Genomic DNA, 24,777 nt, shown 5'->3' with positions numbered 1-24,777 from the left:
AAGCGAAGATTTGGTTGAAGGCATGTATTTTTGTTTGAGACCACTAGTTCCTGAAGCCATGAAAATGGCAAACCATTTCTGATAGCTTTTTTTTACTATATAATTGAATATAGTTATTTTTCAATACAGGAATAAAAGTGAGAAGAAGAATACTGGAAAAAAAAATAAAAACCATGCTAGAATACTGTGATTTAAACTTTGACAGTGTACCGTCATTTGCGGCTGATAATGCTAATGAAAATTTTGGAGACACTATTCTGTCTATTGAGTAATGGAAAATGAGAATGAGTATGTGCTTCTGGCTAATTGCTGTGCACGTAATTCTGTGATTCCATAGAGCAGGAGAGGCTCCATTGCCTGCCACTCACCACCTGCTCTTAAAAGTGTGTAAGAACAATTTTTAGTTGTTTTTCTGGGTGTGACAACAGCGTTTTCAAAATTACAGGAGATATGTCAGTTTGCCAACCTTTATTGAAGGGTGGCTTCTAGCAAAGAGCTGAGGGCGGGTTCTTAGGTTATAAATGCAACGGTTATTTGAAAACACATCCCAGCAAAAAAAAATAAAATAGTGAGAAGAGATTTCATTCATTAATGTACGTGAGGGGGAGCTCCCAAATACCTGGCTCACAATGTGATTCTGGCAAACAGAACTACCTTAACTTGATCCGGTAACTTTCTCTGAAAATATGTGATTTTTCCCTAAATGTTATTAATACTGAAATTTGACAGAAGCCTGCATTTGTCTGAGTGAAAAAAAGCTTTGTACTGGCAAATTCAGAGGCTGTGTTTGTACTTCAAGACTGGATATTAAGTAACGGTTAAATATTCAGTCTTCAGATCCTATGTCTCTCAAATTCTTACAATTTATGGAGATTATTGTGTCAGCAAATACAGCAGTGAATAATAATAATATCCTGTGTGTAGGTAGACTTGAACAGATGGCAGAAGAATGGCAAATGCTCTTTCCAGTACGAGCTACATTCAGATTAAAATGTTTCTACCTAGGAAGGGATTTATTAATCGACCGAAATAACATAAAAATTTATAATAGCTGCCTGCTTTTAAAAGAATAAATCGAAGGTTATTAGAATTGAATTGTTTGTTTGAAAGTACTGGGGTGAACAGTAGTCTCTAGGTGACTCTGTCCATTGCTGTGGCTGGAGTAAAGCCTGGTGAGGTGGGTTGGGTGGCCATGGCCACCAGGAAGCCCTGTGTCTGCCTGGCCATCCATGTGCCACAGGGGCAGGTATCACTGGTCCAATCCTCCTGGCTGAAGCAACAATTCTAGTTGTGGTTACACAGAATGAAAGAATGATACGGGGTTGAAAGGGACCTCCGGAGATCATCTAGTCCAACCCCCCTGCCAGAGCAGGTCCACCCAGAGCAGGTTGCACAGGAACGTGTCCAGGTGGGTTTGGAATGTCTCCAGAGATGGAGACTCCACCACCTCCCTCGTTTCATTCCTTGCTGCATCCCTCATCTTTTTGCAAGTAGGTGGGAACCCAAAAGCCAGACCTGGGCTTGGGAGAGTCCTGGTGGAGGTCAGGCACCCGTGGGGTGGGTAGATGCTGCCCTGCACTCCTTGGTCCTGTCTTTGGTTACTTGGGAACTCTTCAGTTAGTCCCACAGGTGCGTAACCAGTAAGAACAGCTTATGGAAAACTGGTGTAACTGGTCTGGTGGTTGGGAGAGGGATCACTGGCTGATGTAAAAGCGCTGATTTTAAGGAACTTCTGCTGTAAGCCTGTCTCTTCTCATCCTCCTCATTGTACAAATGGCTAAGGTGTAGGTGTTTTTGAAGGAGAAGTAACTGTTTGGCTTCTGTTTTCCAACTAAAAAGTAAGTCAAAACCAGAAATTTATTTTTTTACTAAATTATATTCTTTATTAAAAAGTAAAGTAAAAAGAAGGAACATTTTCTGCTTTCAGAACCTTTTTTTTTTTTTTTTAAAAAAAAAGAGATGTATCCAGATTTGGTTGCACAGAAGAACTTGAGGGATTGCCTTTCCATTTTGACTTGTTCTGCCTGTGTTTGAGTCTGTGTTCTGTACATGTAGCAGTGTACGATGTTACAGCATTAAGTTTATGACTGTGAACTGCGTTCCAGACTACAATGTAAATCTCTTCATTTTTTTTGGTGAAGAATTTGCAGCATTTAAAATAGTTGACATGTTTGTTTAGAATTGGTAATTGAAACCCGATTTGGTTTTTTTAAGGCAGAAGCTCTTTTCCGTAGCAAATCAGTGGTGCAAAAATAAAAAGTTTTTATAGAGCAGAGCAGTAACGCTCAGGTGTCCACTTAATAGAAGAGGCTGATCATGCAGCGGTCAGATGTTATCAGGCCATTTAAGCATTCAAAGCTGGCTTGCATTTTGGGACAGCAACATATTCTTAGTGCTCTGACAGTGGTTTTCTTCCCCCCGAGAACATCAACCGTTGAGGAATATGAAAATGCTAGGATGTTTGTTTTAAATGGTATAGATATCCAAATTCAAAAAACAACCCCCCAAAAAGGGACTAGGATCCTTAAACAAAATATTTCTCATTCTGCAAAGAGCTCACATTTGTTTTCCCTTAGGGAACAAAATTACTCACTTTCTTATTTTAAGCAAACTGGATTTGCTCATTCATGTGTCTTTTCCAAAACTCTTGACCTGAGCTGTGCTGCCCTGAGATTGAGGACGTCCTGCAGTATTCATGAAGGAAAACAGCAGAAAACATTCAAACTATGAGAGCCTGTAGATTAAGCTTACTGTGAAGGGTTTAAAGGACATATTTTATGTGTGTAAATGTATTTATTGCTCATAAATTAAGTGTCATTAAGGCTTCAGTACCATTCATTGAGCAGAACTTGCAATTTTGAAGTTGCTTTGAATTTACCTTGAGAAACAACGGGTCAATGATGTAGTCATGGGGTTATTTCCTGGCCGGATGGACTTGATCTTGTGAGATGCTTAGCACCTACCCAGCCCACTGATGATCTAGGTGAGACACATCCTTCATGAGATTGTCAGCAATTGAGGGGTTATGTTTTATTCTTGTGGTTACTTGTACCGAAGTCAATGGGATCTTCCGGGTGCCCAGTACTTTTTGAAATCAGGTCACATCTTTAGACTTCTAAATAAGGATTTTCAAAAGGACCTTGGCTCCATGACTCTGTCAGGTCAGAGCCTGAATCTGTTACTCCTTTCTCAGCAGCTTTTGAGGATCCTTTCTTGTTATTTTTTTTTTTTTTTCATTTCATTATTTGCTTCCCTCACTTTCTGGTGAGATTGGCCAATGGCAGTCAAACTGTCACAGGACGGGAGATGTAAGGATCTGTCCATCCCTTGTACCACAGTGCCTCTCACTTCAGTTATTTCCTTGCTCTTTCATTTCACTTTTCATGTACAGCAATCTTGCTTGTCACTGCATGTTCACAAAACACTCACTGTGCTCCTCAAATTGCCCTCTCTCAGGGATCTAATTCTCAAATGCTAAAATAATCATTCTCGAGACTGTTTTTAGGTAGGTTGTGGTAAAAACAGCAGTGCTGCTAATGTAGTGGATGGACACAGATTGATTAAAATCTCCTCCTTACCATATGCTGCTCCTACCTCTTAAAGCCTGGACAAGCGAGGGCTCTGGGGAGACCTTAGAGCCCCTTCCAGTGCCTAAAGGGGCTACAGGAGGGATGGGGACAGACTCCTGATACGGGAGTGGAGCCACAGGACGAGGGGTGATGGTTTTAAACTGAAAGAGGGGAGATTTAGATGAGATATTAGGAAGAAATTCTTTCCTGTGAGGGTGGTGAGACCCTGGAAGAGGTTGCCCAGAGAAGCTGTGGCTGCCCCATCCCTGGAGGGGTTCAAGGCCAGGCTGGATGGGGCTTGGAGCAACCTGGTCTGGTGGGAGGTGTCCCTGCCCATGGCAGGGGGGTTGGAACTCCATGATCTTTAAGGTCCCTTCCAACTCTAACCATTCTAATATTCTATGAAAGACTGCAAGGCCCCTTCCAACTCTAACCATTCTATGAAAGACTGGGTCATTTTTGCTTTGGCCAACTGCTTTGAACTCCAGCTGAATACCAGTATGCAGCTGAATAACACAAATAAACACCTTTTCTTTGCCATCAGGATGTAAAATGCCACAAGTGAGAGTCAACTTTTGAAGATAAACCTGTGCGTGGCGTCAGCAGAGTCGTGAAATACTAATTATCTGTGTGCAGGTCAGATATCCGTGCGTGCACATCTGGTATTTGCGTGCCTAAGTCAGCCTTGCCCAGCTGCACATGCCTGACTTGGAAAATCTGCCCTGTAGTTATTAGAAGATGTCATATATTTTTTTGGCACGTTACGAAACGCGGGGGAATGATCTCTTTCCCCCCAAGACACGGGCGCAGACGCACAGATGTGCTCCAGAGGTTTGTGTCCACCGAGGAGGAGAGTTTTATTTTCTTTGTGAGCGTTTGCCATTTGGGGAAGAGGGTTGAGGGCAGGTGTGAGAAATCAGGTGAGTTTTGGCTCCCTTTGCTACAGACAGGAGAAACAGATGGCTTAGGTTGGTGCTTGCTGAACATATGGAGCAAACACACTAGTCACCAGGCTAGAACCTCAGCTGCACTGGCCAGTCCTTTCCACTTGCCATTTAGCTGCGAGTGTTTATTGCATATTTAGAATATTACAGCCTTTTTCATCCTGTGTTCTTCTTAAATGCCCTTTTTCTGCTGCGAGTGTTTATTGCATATTTAGAATATCGCAGCCTTTCTTCATCCTGTGCTCTTCTTAAATGCCCTTTTTCCCTTTGGTTATCTTTCCTCCTCTACCTTACACTCCTTTCTTAGCTGCAGTCTCCGTCATCGTTTTGCTTCCCATCGAAATGGATGCTGAATTTTTGGCTGTAGGGGTTGTGTGGCCAAGTTGCTGAGAAAAAGGAGGGTTCCTCAGGTTTGCGTTCAGGTCTGCTTCTAAAGCAAAAGGAGGGAAAAAAAACCCCAACCCTGAGAAATAAAAAGCATAATAAGCATAACTGCTAATATTTGGAGCTTAGATGCAGGTGTACCAGAGTACAATAGATAGGATCATAAATCTTTCTCTTTAAAATGATATGAACTTTCTAATTTATCAGCCACTGGGGGAGGAGAAAATAAAAGGAGTGAAAACATGTATAAAACTAGTAGAAAAGAAGTGATTTGAGCTATGGACTCAAACTCATTGACCGAAATCTCTGGTAAGTCCCCATCTAAAAAACTAAGTGTGTGATAGGATTTGGAGGCAATCCGTTGCCTTTGGTGGGAGTCTCTTGTAAATCAATCTGATTGATTGGAGTCTGACCCGTGCATATAAGCACTTGAGGGCACCCATTGGTGAAAAACCTCTCTTTGGTTGTTACTGGCTGTTTCTCTGTTGAGACAGTGCTGCGATGGGTACGCTGGTGCAAGGGATTGGGCAAGATGTTCTCCTGAGGTCCCTGCCTTTCTGCAGTCTTTAAATATTTGAAAGAGATGAGAGAGAGGAGGAGGAGAGAGTGGCCTCGGGCCATAGTGTAGCACTTCACGGGATGTGTTTGGCCCTTGGGCCGTATTCGCCTGTTTGTTTTTACTTAAAAGGAAAACCCCAGCAAATCTGGCTATTAATGGAGGTCTTAAAAGCAAATGAGAATAAAGCTGGTGAGGAGATGGTAAAGCAGTGGAGGTTTCGAGTGTTGGTCTCCTCCAGTGGCAATGGATTGGGGAGCGTTTCCCACGGGGAAGGGCTGAGGAGGACACAGGAGCTTCTGGCTCCGTGGGTGAAGAACCAAACCTTCAGCTCCTCCGGCATGGTTTGCTCCTCGGAGGGCTGGCTGGTGGGTACAGCTTTGTCTTTCCGACTGCTCGAGTGGCCCTCTGTACTGTGCACATATGCTGGAGACCTGATTTATAATTAAGAGCAGCTGGCCCTGCTGCTGTGTCCAAAATAATTTCCCCACGTGAAGGATCAGTGGAGAAAAATGCAGGCAGGTTTTTAGCCTTTTGTGGAAGGAAAGAAGAGGAGCCTTCACACTGTGCACGGCCGGGGGAAGTCTATTGCTTGCCTGAAGAACCCAGAGCTGGGGATCTTCCATTTTACAAGTCCCTCCTCTGCTGTACCTGTGGTGGAAAAAAACAAAAAACAAACAAAAAAAGAAGTTAAAGTTACCTAAAGGCAGCTTGTGGGGTTTCCCCATATAGCTTCTTTAATGTGTGCTGGGGACCACGTCTGCCCTAGTACTTTTCAGAAATGGAAACAGCAGAAAGATGGTAAAGAAACACAAACAAACAAAAAAAAGGCTTCCCCTCTACCTTTATCCCCATTTCCTCAGATGTGCTTGGCACTTCTTTGGTATGTCTAGTCCCTGAATCACAGACTCACACAATGGTATGGGGTTGGAAGAGACCCCAGGAGATCATCTAGTCTAAACCCCTGCCAGAGCGGGTCCACCCAGGATGCACAGGAGCATGGCCAGGCAGGTTTGGAATGTCTCCAGAGACAGAGACTCCACCACCTCTCTGGGCAGCCTCTTCCAGGGCTCTGCCACCCTCAAAGTGAAGAAGTTCCTCCTCATGTTTAGATGGAACTTCCTATGTTCACATTTGTGCCCATTACCTCTTGTCCTGTCACTGGGCACCACTGAAAAAAGACTGGTCCCATCCTCCTGACACCCACCCTTTAAGTATTTATAATGTTGGTTTTTAATAAGTGTCAGGGAAGTTAATCTGCAACAGGCACTGGAACAGGTTGCCCAGAGAAGCTGTGGATGCCCCATTCCTGGAGGTGTTCAAGGTTAGGCTGGATGGGGCTTTGAGCAACCTGGTCTAGTGGGAGGTGTCCCTGCCCATGGCAGGGGGTTGGAACTCAGTGATCTTTAAGGTCCCTTCCAACCCAAACCATTCTATGATTCTATCATTTGATCTCATATTATGATTTTTTTCCCTCAAATACCTATTTTTAGAGTCAAGCAGACACATAGTGAGATGTCCAGACACATATTTGCATAGTCTGCTTGGAGCAGCTCCTGTTGCAGTGTTCGGTCCCTGAGGGATGGTGGGAGTGGAAAACCCTACCTTGTCAGTGCTCTGCTGCTTTCCTGGTGCTATTTAGACAAAGTTTTCTTTTTCTGTCTCTTCTCTGAAGGGTTGAGCTCTTCCAGGGGAAGAATCCTTCTCCAGGGTGGTTGGAGAAGAAGAGCTGTGCTGGTGGCTCTTGCACTTCTTTGCACCCTTGCCCTTGCTTCCGTTGCCTGATTGCCATGATCCTGAAGACCGTGCTTTTTTGGCCTTCTGTTTCTTTTCTTGGCTAACACAAGCCCTGCCGCAGGGTATGTGAGCCCAGGAGTGGCAGAGGGGAGCTCCTGCCGCCATGGGGCTGGTTGCCTCCTGGCTTCAAGGAGGCACCAACACGGGGCCTGTGGCCTTTAGAGGCTGGGGGAGGATGTGAGGGAACATCGTGGGAGGGCAAGGGCTTGACAAGCCTTTGACCTCCTGAAGGAAGATAACGATAAGCTGTTTTTTTAAGAGAAACCTTAGGGACATATTCATAGGGAGTAGGAGACAGCGTCTCTCTAATCAGCAATTCTGTGGAGCGTGTGTTTCTGTAATAGGAACTGCAGGTTTTTGGAGAAAATGGAGGAGGAATATCTAATTATCGCTCTGTGACTTGTCTCGGACAGCAGCCTTTCCTCTCCTTTGGAGAGTTTTTATGATGAGTAAATGCTATTGCAGCTGAGGTGTGATTTTTAAACTCAACCAGACGTATCCTGTGACACCATCGAGGGTGGCAGAGTTGACCAGCTTCTGCCTTTGTGGCCTGGACATCCAAGCAGGGGTGTCTCACCCGCTCTGTAACGGGGGGCACCCAAGCACACACTGAAACAAATCATAGAATCTTATGATGGTTAGGGTTGGAAGGGACATTAAAAGATCATCCAGTTCCAACCCCCCTGCCATGGGCAGGGACACCTCCCACTAGAGCAGGTTGCGCACAGCCCCATCCAGCCTGGCCTTGAACCCCTCCAGGGATGGGGCAGCCACAGCTTCTCTGGACAACCTCTTCCAGTGTCTCACCACCCTCACAGGAAAGAATTAGCCAAACGAGGTAATTGTGTTTTCACAGCAGCCTCAACACAACTTTTCACCCAGAGTGAATCATGTGTCTAAGTGAAGGAATTCAACTACTCGACAGGGTTAAACCAATATATGTTGTTTTTTTTTTAACACACATTTATTTATTTATTATTGTTGTTGTGTGTGCCGTTGATGCTATTTATGTGACCCCTGGCAGTGGCCAGAGCCTGATGGTCAGTGGTTGTCTCTGGTCTGCTGAATGCCAGGTGGAGGCCAAAAGCTTGGGTTGTAGCACAGCTCAAGTCGAGCAATAAGGTTCTGCATTTCCCATAACGTGATTTATGCAGCCCTCCACGGTGGGTCTTAAGTTGGCTGAAAAAAAAGGATGCTGTCCTTTTTCTGGGCATTTGGCTCGGCCGTATAAATATGCTATTCAGGTCTACTAAGTTTTTATAAAATGCTGTTTCTGCCAGAAGAGCTAACAGGGCTTATCCAGCAGTGACACTTCAATAGCAAAATGTTTTGTGAATGATTTCAGCCTGTTTGTTTTTCTCTCCTGCTGTGATCCTAAATATTTTTACAAAAGTCTGTTGGAGAGATGTAGTCACTTGGAAGGGCTTAGAAAAGGCAAACGAAGAGGTAAATTTGATATTCACTGACATAGTCTATTCTCATTAACTTGAAAGTTATGATGCATGTATGACGGTGTTGATATTGAAAGCCCACGTTCACAAATAGTGCTACAAAGCTCAATTCCTCAATCTAGTTAAAAAAAAAAAAGGAGTTGTTAAAGGCAGCTGACGAGGGGGCAGCAGTTTGTCCACCAGTTACATGCTGCTGTGCTGTGGAGCTAATAGCATTAATAGAAGGAGCATTTTCAGCTTGCAGATCTGATGGAAAAGACCAGATTTGTCAATAATTGAATTCTGAAACAAACAGGCCAATTACCCAGGCGCTGGAGCTTTTGTTCACATGATGGGCAGGCAACTGTTCTTGCTTGTACCTGTCCCTACTGATTTGTATTATCCATACTTAAAGTTCCTCTTTATTTTTTCCCATTTTCATAACAACCACATTATGATGTGACATATCTTTTCCAGATATTTTGCTTGAATAAATAAGTAGGATATTAAATTCAACTAGGGTATTAGATTATAAATTAGTTCTGTAACAGGCGTCATAATGTTATTTAGATTTTCAGTTTACACAGACCTTGTAGCAACTCCCAAGAGCTACGCTACAGAATTAGGGGAAGATGTGAGTTGATGTAAGAAAATTGGTTTTGGTAATATGCTGATGTCAGTAGAGTTTTGCTGTGTGGAAAGATATTTAAATTAACGTTTTTACTTACTCCATTGTACAAACTAAAGATTGGTAATGATTTCAAATTACTGATGTGTTGGCATTTGGACTGTGCAAACATGACCATAAATGTCTTTTCCCTAGTAGGGCCATATTTATATCATGAGTTTGTGTACGAGTTTTATATTTTAACAAACAGAGTAATGTATTCCAGTCTTCCCTGTAACATAAGAGCTTCATTTCACGTCAGGAGAATGAAAACAATTTAAGAGCATTTTTAGATGAAAAAACCCGGGCTGGCTATCGGGTACAGGGCTCTCTGCGTCAAGGAAGGAAGCACAGACTTACAGTGCTGGGCTTGAATAATTGTGCCATGATTAGCAAGCCCAGTGACACCGTATCGGTGAGAGAGCTGTGAAAACATGCACATTTATAAGTACATTTATTAGTCAGATGGATGGTAATGGTAACCTGAAGAGAGAGCTTCCAAGTTAAAAGATTTATAGCTGCTTACACAGGTATTCTGTAAATATGGGAATCCATACCCACTGTGATGTTTTATATATTCAGCGCAAGAGTAAAGGGGAAAAATAGCTGCGAAAGGAGGTCGGTGTCCTCCTGAGCCGTTTTCTGAGATGATGGACAGCAATATTGGTAGGGGTCTTAATTAAAATCAAACCAAACAAAAACCCGCCCCGGTTGCCTTTAATGATGAGGAGTAATGGAGTAAGGGAACAGATTATCTCCTTCTCCAGAGAAAATTGGCAGATGGAGAAAATGTATGTGCAGGTATCAGCAAGATTGCCTTGAACCCCCCCTCTGCTGCCTGTCACTGGGGTGCTATTTCACCATCTTCCATCAGGGCTGCGGGGAGGCAACTCAGGGCTGAAGGTGGATTTTGGTTCCCCTTCTCCTTTGCTCCCTCCCAACCCCTGTTGTGACAGCCCTCGGTGAAAGTTCATGCCGAGTGGGACCTTATCCAGGAAAACTCTCCCCATCATCTGTTTGAGCAGCAGATGTTAATGGCCTTGTTTGTTTTTCCTGCAAAATACTGTGGTCTTCCCCAGAAAGAGTTCTGGGCTCCCCAGTTCCAGGAGGACAGGGAACTGCTGGAGAGGGGACAGCAGAGGGCTACAAGGATAGTGAGGGCCCTGGAGCATCTCCCTTACGAGGAGAGGCTGAGGGACTTGGGTCTTTTTAGCCTGGAGAAGAGAAGACTGAGAGGGGATCTGATCAATGCCTATAAATACTTAAAGGGTGGGTGTCAGGAGGATGGGGCCAGTCTTTTTTCAGTGGTGCCCAGTGACAGGACAAGAGGAAATGGGCACAAACGTGAACATAGGAAGTTCCACCTAAACATGAGGAGGAACTTCTTTCCTGTGAGGGTGGCAGAGCCCTGGAAGAGGCTGCCCAGAGAGGTGGTGGAGTCTTCTTCTCTGGAGACATTCAAACCCCGCCTGGACACATTCCTGTGGACCTGCTCTGGCAGGGGGTTAGACTAGATGATCTCCAGAGGTCCCTTCCAACCCCATGTGATTCTGTGAAGAGGGAGATGGTAATGGAGTTACACATCTGTTTTTTTTAATTTTTTTGTCCCCAGTATAGTTGTGCGTATACCTCCCGTAGCCTTGGGAGCTACCAGCCCCAGCTTACTGCATCCCCAAACAACAAGATTGGTCTAAACTGGGAGTAATTCTGGTGTGAAAGAACTTTGGGAGTTTTGAAGTAGGAATGAGGGCAGGCTCAGGCTTGACATTTTGCTCTATAGGTCCTTCGTGTTTCGTCTCCCCTCTGCACAGAAATAGGGTTGTGTGATGATGTGGGTTCTTACAGGTACCCCAGGCTGTGGGGGCCTTTTCCTGCAGCTCTTACTTTGCTTTTGGGGGTTGATCTTCCTTCACCAGGAACCAGTTGCCTTCTTGTTTGCTGACCACCATGATTTTATAGACGAATGCAAAAGCTTAGCTCTTGCTCATACATGGTAAGTGTGGTCTTTCTTCACTTTGGTGCTTAATTGTACTCTCTACACATACACAGATAGTAGGTTAATGGGTGCTGCCAGCTACCTGACCTTTAATGACTGGGACGCTTATTTAAGTGCCTTAAATCTGAATTTAGGAGCCAAAAATAAGTTTAAAAAAAGAAATAAATACAATGCCTAATATCCTAACGCTGCAGAGAAGTTGATAATGGAGGCATGCTCCTGTCTAGTGTTCCTGTGCAAGTTCATGAGCCTGGGCATGCTTTTATATGCAAAACATGTCTGGAGCCCATATTCCTCGTCGCATCGTGGACACGCGATTTGTACATCCACTATTTAGAATGCGATTTGTCATCTAAATGTAGCTGGTGTTAGAGTCTGAATGTCTCGTTACTGTGAAACATTTTGCTGCTTTTAAAACAACTTGAACAAAGAGAGCACTTCATACCGCGCTTTGATGTGTGTCTTTATTGAAAAAGCTCCTCTCCATTGCCGAGGCACTGAAGCATTTGCATTAAGTGATACAGGAGATGCCATAGCAATTTCATGAGAATTACCCTTTGCAATGAATGTTAGATTAAACACCTAAGTAAAATCCCTTGAAAGTGGCCAGAAGATAAATTAGAGCAGAGCTGTACCTAGGTACAATTAAATTATGTACCTTCTTTTAAAGATTGTTTTTAATTGATTTGGTGCATACTCTTTAGTTAGTTAATAACGAGTGTTGTACCTGTGGCTATGTGATCACTCATGTGAGTTAGATTTACAGCACTAAGAAACTCCCTTTATCAAAGAAAACAATTTCATAAAGGGGCTGTCCCTTCTCCCTGCTCTGTTGCTGATAATGTCTGGATGGTTTTCTGGTTAGTGCTCCAGTCTTGCACTAATATTGAAGATGTTCTTTAGCAGATAAATGTAGGGTTATCACGTCATTTTAGCAACCTAATTTGTTCTTTGCTCACACACTACAGCAACTTTTGTGTCTCAAACCCCTTCTCTCCATAAGGGCTTCTACAGCACTGCAGAAATGAAGGTAGGAGGGAGCTGAGCACTGGAGGAGAAGAGGACAAAGATAGAGGAGACAAAAATGTGGAGGAAGGAGTTGCAAGTAGCTGGAAATTTTGCCAGGACAGAACTTCCTCCTATGTTACTTTCAAGGTAGCTTGAATCTAAATGGTCCTTGTAACTCCCAATGTAGCTGATAGGAATTATAGATCTTCAGTACCCATCACTACTGGACATAAACATCATCATTTGAAGGTTGTGCTAGCCTTAATTTTTATCTTTGGGCCAACTTCCTTTTCATTTCTCACTTGTGAATGTTTTACCAAACCTACACCTACACTGAAATCTGAGATATAAGAATTTTCAAAGCCTTGTACCTGAAGTTAGACACCTGTATTTGGAAACATCATGGTGATTAACAGAGAGAAAGAGGTCTTTCCTTAGAAAGGGGCACATACATCAGCAGAAAATAGTTACAGAACCTGGGAACAGAGGAAGGGTCTGAGGTGGACATCCATCATTGCTCACAGAAGTCCTGCCACAGGAGAAGGCCCACATGAAGCCAGGTGCAGCCTGAGGCAGACATTGTGGAGAGCCCCTTTCAAGTCATGTGCTCCACCTAAGTCCTAAGAGGTCACAGTGGCAAGAAGGCGTCTTTGATGTTGCTGTGGTTACTGATTGTGATGACTAATTCTCAATATAAGCTTTTGGGCTCTAACTGTAATGGTCCATCCTGCAGACTGGGCAAGGAGAGGGTTCCTGTTTGTTAGGGGAAATCTTCTTGAAGGTTTTCTCTTCACAGCCCTGCTTGGACAGCTGCATACCTGAGCATTGCCTCAAATCCCCACTTGGGCTCAATGAGGACATGTTTCTTGTCTTCATTCCCTCTTGGTTTTAAGAAAAATAAAGAAGCCTTTGAGTTACACATTTAAAAAAAAATAATCAGATAATGATCTCAAACTCTAAAATGAGAATATAAATGAAAAAAAAAAAAAAAAAAAAAAAAAAAAAAAAAAAAAATCCACCCAACAATTAGATAGCTAATGTTTGCATAATTCTAATTATCACACATTGCAATTATTTCTAATTCATTTCAGTATACAAATCACTATTTTATATATGGCATGTTGTTAATGTTTACTACTATAATTACTAATTTGCAATATAAGGCAGCAATTTTATAGTTATTCAGTTATGTATAATTATTATGTCAAATAGGAGATGGCAATTAACACTGAAATGTATTAGAAATGATTGTACTAAAATCAGTCTAAGAATATTTGACGCGTACTTGTCACATAGTGGAAGATGGACTGTATTTTCCTACTCTTTTCCCCCTAACCATGCTTTTAGACAATGTATTTATTTGAGATCCCAAAGGATTTAATCCTGCAGAAATTCCTATTTCACTGTCGCATTGACCAAAGAGCTAGAGCTAGAACTAACGAGAAAAATCCAGGGGTTTTTCTGTAGCTAAACCTTGTGTGTGAGGCTTTGGGGTTTAGGTGCCTTGTTCTACATCAGCATTTCAGAAAGTTCCTGCTTCAGTGGCTGCTTAAAAAGGAGATGTTTAAGTCCTGCTGCTGCCCATAGCTCAAGTCCTTTAAAAGAGATGTTCAGAGAGAGTTTTGAGCTGTGATGCTGGCAATGCCGTAGTAGGAAGCTGCCAAAGGAGCCGTGAGCGTGGTGGAGCTGGGCAGCTGGGGAGGTCCCCCTGGGGGATGGGCAGAAAGAGTCAGGGTGAGGAAGAGGGTCACCATGGTGGGTGACCTACAGCATGGCTCATACATTCCAGACCATCCAAGGCACAAAGTACCACGCGTTGCATCTTCAGAACAATTGTGGTGGTACCGTTGTGTGAAAATTTCACTGGGAGATAGGAAAGCTTGAGGTCTGGGTAATCTTCTGGAAGGAGGGAATTAGGGCAGTATCTCCAGTACCATGGGAACAAACCCTAGTGCAGATCTGGTCAGAAGTTACCTTAACTTCTTTGCTGTAGCTGGGCCGTTGTGCTGTCAAGTGCAAGAGTTGGGGACCAGGAGGAAGGCTTGTGGCAGTTGTGGGACGGGAGAGACTTGACTCTGTCTCTGGAGACATTCAAAACGCACCTGGACACATTCCTGTGCAACTTGCTCTGGGTGGACCTGCTCTGGAAGGGGGTTGGACTAGATGATCTCCAGAGGTGCCTTCCAACTCCTGAATTTCTGTGATTTTGTGACCCAGGGTGGGTTTGGGAGCTCCTTATTCCACGGATAGGCCCTCTGCAGTGCAGAAGGTGCAACAAAGATCTTCTTTATATGTAAAAAGCTGTAGCCTTAAATCATAGAATCATCTAATGGTTCAGGTTGGAAGGGACCTTAAAGATCATCAAGTTCCAACCCCCTGCCATGGGCAGGGACACCTCCCACCAGACCAGGTTGCTCCAAGCCCCATCCAGCCTGGCCTTGAACCCCTCCAGGGATGGGGCAACTTATTCCAGTGTCTCTCCACCCTCACAGCAAAGAATTTTTTTGGTATCTAATCTAAACCCCCCCTCTTTCAGTTTAAAACTGTTGCCCCTCATCCTATGGCTCCCCTCCCTGATCAGGAGTCCCTCCCCATCTCTCCTGTAGCCCCTTTAGGTACTGGAAGGTTTCTCTAAGGTCTCCCCAGAGTCTTCTCTTCTCCAGGCTCAACAACCCCAACTTTTTCAGCCTGTCTTCCTAGGGGAGGTGCTCCAGCCCTCTAAGCATCTAGGGAATACTTAAAAGAGGGGAAAAATTCTGATTCAGAGAATCTAAATTTGCGCTGTCGCTTAAACAAACTTTATTTGTGGCAAAATAGTTCTCTCTGACAATTCCTTTTTTTTTTTTTTTTTTTTTTTTTTTTTTTTCAGTTTAAAACTGTTGCCCCTCATCCTATGGCTCCCCTCCCTGATCAGGAGTCCCTCCCCATCTCTCCTGTAGCCCCTTTAGGTACTGGAAGGTTTCTCTAAGGTCTCCCCAGAGTCTTCTCTTCTCCAGGCTCAACAACCCCAACTTTTTCAGCCTGTCTTCCTAGGGGAGGTGCTCCAGCCCTCTAAGCATCTAGGGAATACTTAAAAGAGGGGAAAAATTCTGATTCAGAGAATCTAAATTTGCGCTGTCGCTTAAACAAACTTTATTTGGGGCAAAATATTTCTCTCTGACAATTCCTTTTTTTTTTTTTTTTTTTTTTTCTGGGGATTTAAAAGCTGGGCAGTTCTAAGCCCCGCTAAACAAAATTCATGGCTGTACATCTTAATAAAGCAAAGAGCGGGCACGCAGCCTGTCAAACAAATTCCCCTCCTTCCCCGGTGCCAGCGTGGGGCTGCTCTGCCGGCACATGGCAGGGGGGGGATCCAAACAGGGCCCTGGGTGTGTTAACAGAGCATATTGACTTATATCAGTCCTTTCGCCTGGTTTAAAATTGATCCCCTTAGAAAAGTTAAATATCACCTCTGTTTGTAGATTGCTAGACAGCTATTAAGATAATGCTTTTATAAATACAGATGGTGCCCTTATCAAAATTACATGGCAGTAAATAGATGCCAGTAGAAATAATATGACACTTTGATTAGCTAATAAAATGAAGCGCAAATAGAATGGGGATGCTAAGTTGCTCTGACAGTTTTCATACTGTCTTATTTATTGCTTATTTAGCTTTGATAAGTTTCTATTACAGGTTTTGCTTCTTAAGCAATTCCTTTGAACTTTTAATTTTTAAACAGTAATCTGTGTTTTATTGACTTGGGTGACAAATCCTCATTGTCAATAAGCTCTTCATCATGATAGTAAATGTTACCATTCTTTTAAAAAGTAAATTGATAGGGCAAATTGCATACTGTAAATCGTGGAGATAACAGTGGCAAAGAGTGCCAATTAATGTTACATGAAAATTATTGATGAAGAGAGAAAATTATTGCTGGAAATTTGGCAAGCAGTATTGGTTCACTGAAGTGGCAGCTTTTTATGCAGTGGGAGACACAGAGAAAGTCTTGTACCAGTCGGTGGAAAATTGTACAGGATGACTATTAGGATTTGGGGATGGACTTACACTGTAGTCTAAGTACTTAGGGCAAGAGTCTTAGTTGTTCAAACTGGTGTAACTCCATCAGCTTCAGTGGGATTGAGACATGGTCTGGTCATTTTTAAATCTGCTGATAATAGATATGAGGGAAATACTGCCTGTATCAGAAAAACGTGCTCATCAACGTGTTCTTGGGATTGTTAATGGCAGTGATAATCAAGAAGCAAAGAGAGCAGGTGAGAAGAGTACAACTAGTATGTGAGTCATTAACGTGGTCCCACCAGCATAATGCTGGCTAATATCTCTGCCTTTTCGGTTATTGAAAATGATTATAACATCACAGGTCTTAAAACCTTCTTAGAAACTTCTGGTTGGCCCTGCTTTTGCAAAGAGTACAAAGTTCAGTTTTGGTCTTTTGATGCAACCTGTTACTAATAACAAACCTGTGGTGTAGCAGTGCTCCCAGTAAATGTGGTGAGCCTGGATCTCCTCTTTCCAAGAAAGAAAGGTCTCCAGGGTCACCTCCCACCAGACCAGGTTGCTCCAAGCCCCATCCAGCCTGGCCTTGAACCCCTCCAGGGATGGGGCAGCCACAGCTTCTCTGGGCAACCTCTTCCAGTGTCTCACCACCCTCACAGGAAAGAATTTCTTCCTAATATCTCATCTAAATCTACCCTTTTTCTTTCTATCTTTAAAATCTCTGCCTACCTCCAGGGCTGGGCTTTTTGGGGGTGGAAATTTATCTTCTCACATGTAGGCATTGGGTGTGAGGATGTGTAACCTCTGTAAAGACTGTGGGCTCCATGGGAAGTTCCATCCTCACTGGGAAATGCCAGTAGAAAAGGCAAAGACATCTTTAGATTATTGGTCTTAGGCCCCCTGCCATCGAGGTTCCTTGGGAAGGGGGCTGGTTTGGGGCTATGAGAATATTTTACTCTTGATTTACTATATTTACTGTAGATTTAGCCTGAATGTTGCAAACAGCTTATTGTTGGAGAGCAGGTGGGACATACCTACTTTCCATATCTAGTTGCCAGACGGAAAAAATCCTTTCAGATGTCCAGGCCCCGGCTGTGTGGGCCTAATGGAATCGTGTTGCTGTTCCTGCTTTCACCTTTTGTTATAAAAATTTAAAAACCTATTTTCCAAATAAACAAATTTAAGAAATCCCAAGCCATAACAAAACCCCCCTTCAGATTTCACATCTTTATGGCTGTATTGTCAACTTGATGCATGAGGTTTTAGCTGTGCAAATCCCTTTAATGCAAGTGGGAGTTGTACAGCTAAAGATTTACGCGTTGACTTTAGAGTAATACTCCTTCATCTCTTTCTCTCTCTCTCTCTCTTTTTTTTTTCCCCCTTTCCCCCTATAGATTCCCTCCCCAAATTTCCTGTTTTGCTCTTTAATGAAAGCCACAGGCTAATTCAGGGCTTCTCTTTCTGTAGTGAGAGGCAGCACCGTGATCCATTCCTGCTCACTGAACAGGGATAAGTCCAAGGGAGTAATATGGGAAGGTAGTGATGATATGTGATTATTAAGGTGATAGTGAAAATCCTTTATCTCACCAGCGATTCCTACCCCCTAAAAAAAGAAGTGTGAAATAGTCAATACTGCAGGACCCCCATCCCGGTGAAAAAACTTCTTTTTTTAAAACATTTTTGTTTTGTTTTGTTTTTTAGGATGACTCTGTCAGCCTTTCTGGCTAAAATTTCCTTCACTGCTTATAAGTAATGTGGTTGACACAAACAGATGTACATAAATCTAACATTTCAAGGAAGATCATGCCATATCCTATCTATATGACAGGGCAGAATTTGAACAGCCTTGTGCTAGCCTGTGGGCATAATGCAAATTCCCTGGGCTGGAGAGACTTGCTTTTGCTCCAGAATTTCAATTGGTTGTCACCTCATTTAAAAAAAAAAAAAGTAAAAAAAAAAAGTAATAAGTGTTCCTTCTACACTGCTGGGTTATAAAGGGTTTCCTTCCTTTTATTAGGAGGGGATGATTGACCTTAACATTGAATCATTTGGGACTGTGAGCAATAAAAGCCCCTTTGTCCCCAATTTATAATAGAAAGTGCATTTTGTCCATTATCTGTCGTCCAGAGAATTTGCATTTCTTCCCGGTGTACAACTTGGGAACAGTTTATTGTCCGTGTAGCAGGAGGTGGAGGTAGGTGGTGTTCTTTTTTTAATCCAAGGGAAAAGGCAGGAATCGTGGCCCTTCTGGGCGGGGGTGATAATCCTCCACAGCCCCAATCCCTGCCAAAGCCAGAGCGTGGCCCAGGTGGAGTTCAGAAGACCGTTAAGGAAGGCGTTTTGCCAAAATGTTTGTCTACGGAATGGCAGAGATTAAAGCCCTTCTAGCTCTGATTGGATTACTGTGGACCAGAAGCACTTTAATCTCCACCACTGTGGCTCTGGGGGAAGCCAGTGATTGAGACGCGTGGCGGGACCATGCTGAAGAAGCGGATGACTGCACTTAGCTCTTTAATCTTCTAGTCCTGTGGCCGTGGTAGGAAAAATATTTAACTGTTGCAGCAGAGAGCAGAGAAATAGGTGGGGAGTAGTTATTTTACCTTCTTACTGTGTGAATTAAATACACATTGCACTCCCTCCCCTCCAGTGGAAGCATCTTCTGTGTGATAGCCCGGCTCGGAGCCGCCTGAGCCCCTGCTCAAAACACAATATTGGGTAAACTAGTGGTTGAGATTATTGTAAGCACATAAGAGCCAATACTGCAAAGCAAAGGTCTCTATAACCTAGTGCCACGTCTCAGACCAGCAGCAGATGCCAGTGGAAGGGTATTAGGACAGAGTATATGTAAAGTGACTTTTTTTTTTTTTCCCCCAAGGCTGATAATAGTTAGTATTTTCTGGACACTTCTTGAATAATTTATGTATAAATGCTGTACTTTGCGCGTAATAGTGGCTGCAAACAGAGCAGTTCAAGAATGACTCCAAGCATAGGAGTGCTCTTTTGGAGAAGGGAGGAACACAGAAGCATGATGTACTAAAACCCAACTTTGGATGATACGCAGGTCAGGAAAGAGGTAGCAGTAACAGTGAAAAATAAATGGGGATCTGAGCAAGTTCTCTTGCTTAAGTCTCAGTCAAGAAAGGACACATTCAGTAACAAGTTACAGGTGAGGTGGTGAAAGTTGTCATGAGAGAGGTGAGATGTCCATTTAGTGCCTGGCCTAGAGCACACTGCCTGAGCAGTGGGGTGCAGGATGCTGCAGGAACCAGAGGTGTCCTTCTGCCTTACACAAAAGTCCCCAACACAACCTTAGCAATATGGGCCTGCCTGACTTATAGCGGTGTTTCTATGATGGAGGACCTCCAGTTCCCCAAGAGAGAAGCACTGGGATGCTGCAAGACTGACGCAGTCTCCAAAACCTGCCAGTAATGTTGGTATTTAGTAATCAGCAAATGGGTCCATATAAAGAACAAACCATCCTGGCTGCAGCTTCTTGAGCTTCAGCAAGAGCAAAAGCCTCAGTTCTCTTGTCCAACTTGTGCTGGGGTGGCAGGGCTGGAAGGGAAGCAGGGGATGGGACTTGGAGCAACCTGGCCTAGTGGAAGGTGTCCCTGCCCAGGGCAGGGGGACTGGAACTAGATGGTCTTTAAGGTCCATAAATGCTTAAAGGGTGGGTGTCAGGAGGATGGGGCCAGTCTTTTTTCAGTGGTGCCCAGGGACAGGACAAGAGGGAACGGGCACAAACGTGAATTTAGGAAGTTCCATCTAAACGTGAGGAGGAACTTCTTTCCTGTGAGGGTGGCAGAACCCTGGAAGAGGCTGCCCAGAGAGGTGGTGGAGTCTCCTTCTCTGGAGACATTTAAAACCCCCCTGGACACGTTCCTGTGCAACCTGCTCTGGGTGGACCTGCTTCGGCAGGGGGGGTGGACTAGATGATCTCCAGAGGTCCCTTCCAACTCCTGTCATTCTGTGATGCTGTGTCCCTTCCAACCCAAACCTTTCTATGATTCTGTGATTTACCCATATTGGTAATGGGAATTTAGCATTAGGAGTCTGGTCCTTCAGTGAACTGGCTGCACAGAATCATAGAATGGTTTGGGTTGGAAGGGACCTTAAAGATCATCGAGTTCCAACCCCACTGCCATGTGCAGGGACACCTCCCACCAGACCAGGCATGTTTAAGCTTTGTGAAAATCTGGACAACTTCAATTGGAAGCGTGACTGATGCCATGTAGACGTCTTTAATTTTTAAGTGATCCTTCAGACTAGGAAGGTGAAGCTGTGTAATCCTTATGTTTTATATGCTATTGTGCCAGCCTTGGGTGGTGAGAAGCTAAATATTTTCGTCATTTTAGTTAGTTTCTATATGCTTTTCTTCATTTGCTGGCAAAGTGAAGTGTCTTATGTGTCCCACCCCTCATGTCTGCATTTGGATGCAGGATGGAGTGAAATGAACCCTATAAGCCAAACACTGAGTTCCTTTCCGTGCTTTTATTAGCTTTTACTTGGCAAATTCTAGTGGCTTTTGTATAGAGAACGTAACGCTGTAAAAACAGTGGATGTTTATGGAAGGCACAGCATAAGTTAATAAATACAGTATACATGTGAGGAGAATGGATGCTCTTTCGCTAAGCACAGAAGCTACATATGGTGCTGATAGCAAATGCCATATGTTTGCAGAAGAGGCTACATTTGTACGGTGCCTTTTCCTGAGACCTGCTAATCTGTGAAAAATAACAATTCTGTTTAATGCCGCTGTTTGTGGCCTCTTGGTTTTCTCTTTTTTACGCCTGTGAAATGTACCCAGTCGGAAGGGGCCTGGACATGTAGGTCTGCGCTCCTCTTCGAGGCCACTTAATCCTAACAGTGCCCACCTGGAAGATCCAAAACACCCCTTTCTCTAATTTTGGTGCTGCAAAATTAGCCTGTCTTTTATAATACTGTTCCTGGCGCTCCAAATCCCGAGCACCGAGCTCCCCAGTGACACAGCTTCCAAAGGGAAGTTCTCATCCATCACCAGTGTCACCTGTGGCCTGCTGGCAGCGATGCTCTCCTAGGAGACATACGCTTGAATCTGGGTTCTCAGTCTGGGAAGAGGTTTGGGTCCAGGTGTCCCACCTTTCTGTTGCCATAACCACCAGTGCGTGGCGTAACAGCTCCTGACAGCATCTCCTCTCCTCGATGATGCTGTATGGAGCTGCTGCTTTCAGGGAACAGCAGTCGGTGCTCATGCCCAGGAGAGGGTTCTGCGCTGTGGATGGAGACCACCACCTGATGCCTTGTCTCAGAGAATTTTGGAAGAGGGTAAGACTTAGAACATACTCTGCCACAAACTGTCCTCTTTGGCTACGTGGCCATGTGCTCAGTATGAGTCTTCTGAGGTTTCTCATGCTCCAGTGCCCTCCTGAAGTTGACTTCTCTGCGCCCTTGGGACTTATGTGTCTACCTCTGCCTTTCACATTCCCTTCTGGGACCAACTTTCTAAAAACGCGTGCCTTGCAGTGCCTAACTCTAGGTGTCCAAGCCCTTTACAGGATCCAACCTGCAGCTTAAACCTGCTTAGTTAGAGATCCGATTAGATAGCAGCCATACCTCCTATGGTTGCTGCTTCCAGGAATATCCTTTGCTTTTTAATCTAAAGATGTTTGGATTAACTAGATCTCTCTCCAAATGTACCGTGCGTAAATGTGCCCTGCACACCTGCTGGCGGTTCTTGGCGTTTTAAAATTATTATTTTTATTTGTTGGTTGAAGAAAAGCATTTGGAAATGGTTGTGTGAGTAGTTTGGTTGGGCATATTTGTTGGTTGAAGAAAAGCATTTGGAAACGGTTGTGTAGGTAGTTTGGGGTTTTAGCAACAGGCAACAGAGAGTTAATTCAGGGTGTTGTCAGCGACTTTTCCGCTTCGAGCACGTTCCGGATTCAGGAGACAGCCGTATAGAAAAGAATGTTATGTTAATGTGACAGCAATCACAGACACTGCCATTGAAAACTCACCGTTGCTCTCCCCTCCAAAATTAACATCATAACCTTATGTCAGTGACTCACTATTATCCTAATACCTGCTTTTGGATTCTGTCCAGTCCCATTAGATATCCCCGTGTTGATTGCTCTGTTACTGGTGAATGTTAATTGCCTCCAATCTCAGCGGAGTTCAAAAGCTCGGGGAAAAAGTACTGACTGGTAAAGCTGCTAGTTTTATTAACAGGCGAGTAAATAATAAATCTGTTTGGAGATTTGAGTGAAGTGCCTGAGACATGAGATATAAACGGCTGATCTCACATCTTTCTTTGCACCTCTATCACATGTTAGTTAATGAGATAGCAGAGGAAAGCCATCCCGGCTCTGAACATCGAAATGGTACCAGTAGTGCCTGCCCACGGTGGACTTTAAGAGGTAGTTGGGCTCCGTGTCCTTCCCGTTGGGATTCTAGTCTGCTTGACATTAAATGATGCCCCTTATTACCTTTTAAGATGCTCTTTAGAGTTAGTGGGACTATTTAATTGAAATGATGATGTCAAAATGTGGTTATGGCAAGGCTTGTCACATGTCATTTAATATTTTTTTCCTCCTCCTGGTAATGCATATTTATGATCTTTTTTATAGAGGAACTGCTCTTTTGCTTTGCTTTAAAGGAGAACTGAGATCTTTATTACTTGTCTGCTTTTTTTCCTGTTTGTATTAATCACACAGTTTTAAACAAAATCCCTGTGTTCTCCCCCTTTTCCACACCAGAAACCTCTAAGTGGAAAATCCCCCGTATAATCCCATTGTGGGTTTGCTTCTTGTAGTGTATTTTCTGGTTTAGGTACCTCTTTTAGTAGTTTTCAGTTTGTAAAAAACGTTGGTAGCACTCAAGGAGCTGCAATAAGTGATGTGAGGAATATACTGTAATCACATACCGCAGAATAATTACCTATTTTATATCACTGCTTTTCAGTTGGTAGATAATACTTAATCTCCTGGTAGAGATCTGTAATGACTCATTTTAGACACTGACCCTCTAACTTCATTTCAGGAATAAAATATTTCCTAATCCAGTAATGTCTGTCTATACCGTCGTGTCGGGGAGATAAAGAAAAGCAACTCCAGGCACCCGCTGCTGGATTGCTTAACAAAAATAAATGTCAGCAGGTGAATTGCTTGCTGAATGCTGGGCTGAAGTCAAACGGGAGCTGAACGGGTGCTACAGCTGTCTAAAATCTCTGTTAGAGCAGGTGAAGTTGCTATTTTTGTCATTTTAAGGAGTGTTAGGCCGATATATAATGAAAAGCATACCCAATCTTAATTTGAATTACATTGATCTGATAGGTAGAGCTAATATAACAGGGTGGTTGTATTGATCTGATAGGTAGAGCTAATATAACAGGGTGTGTTTTTTTTTTTTAAACCAGTGTAAAAGTGATGCGATAACCGTGCTGGTGGTGAAAATGGGAACAGAAGCCAAGAATTTAATTGTGAGACTTAGTCCAGAGAAACCAAACCAGAACAAAGAAGGTGGGAGAGAGAAGCAGAATAATTAATAGCATTTTTCTTTCTGTGGCAAATGAGTCTGATAGGCAAGTAGTGTTTATTATTACTAAAGTACTTGTGAGTATTTGAACCTTATCCGGGTTTTCACCAGATGGAGTAAAAAGTACAGGTAGGAAACGATCACAGCGCCGAACACGGTGTGTTTGGGAGGTCTCTAAAGTAACGATGGTGGGTGATTAAAATAAGCTGCTTTACCCATGCTGAAGTGTGTAAGTAGCTGCCAGGATTTCACAGCTTCTGAGCATTAAGAATGTCCCGTTCGTATCCGTGCTGGAAACGTTGGTCGTGATCTTCTCTAGCTGGTCGGTGTGAAGATCTGCTTTTCTTCCCAAGCCCTAATCTGTTAACGTTGATGAAGAATTTCAGCAAAAGGAAGGACTCTGCGTGTTACATTTTATGAACAATTTTACATTTCGTTTTTCATTTGTAGAGTCCACGGTAACACAGACTGTATGCCGAGTCACAAAAAGAAAAGGACAATGAATAAAAGATTATTTGCTGTTTATTTAGTGTTACCAAGTTAGTATATTGCTTTGTCTAGATATAAATGTATTCGTGTTTATTATTAAATCGTGTTTCTGTAGTTGTCCTGGAGCCCTGAAGCCCGTGCCTGCCCCTGAAGCCAGAGGAGTTTTATTTCTGTAAGTGGCACAGAGTGTTTGCTGTATGTTTTGTGCCACACTTTTGCTTCCCATTTTCCCTCCTGGATACGAACAGCCCTGACACCTCTGTCTTTTCCCTGCTGGAATGATTTCCCCGTTTCTGCCGTGGCTGTGCCAGCTGGAGGAGAAAGCAGGGTGTCTGTGCGTGCAGCGGGGAAGGTAACAAGGTGCTGCTGCCCATCATCTCTGCTGGTAGGTGTTTGCTCAAGCCAGGGAGTGGAAAAAGCCTGCCC

General features: G+C 43.6%; 1 protein-coding gene across 1 annotated transcript in view; it reads left to right on the top strand.

Moving 5' to 3' along the window:
- PPARGC1A (peroxisome proliferator-activated receptor gamma, coactivator 1 alpha) overlaps positions 1-24,777 on the top strand; it is a 432,535-nt gene that overhangs the window by 97,534 nt on the left and 310,224 nt on the right. The gene's annotated exons all lie outside the window — the stretch shown is intronic.

Source organism: Calidris pugnax, unplaced genomic scaffold, assembly GCF_001431845.1.
Source record: "Calidris pugnax isolate Ruff unplaced genomic scaffold, ASM143184v1 scaffold49, whole genome shotgun sequence".
NCBI classification, from domain to species: domain Eukaryota; kingdom Metazoa; phylum Chordata; class Aves; order Charadriiformes; family Scolopacidae; genus Calidris; species Calidris pugnax.
The sequence above is the reverse complement of the archived record's forward strand: the minus strand, read 5'-3'. Positions and strand labels throughout refer to the sequence as shown.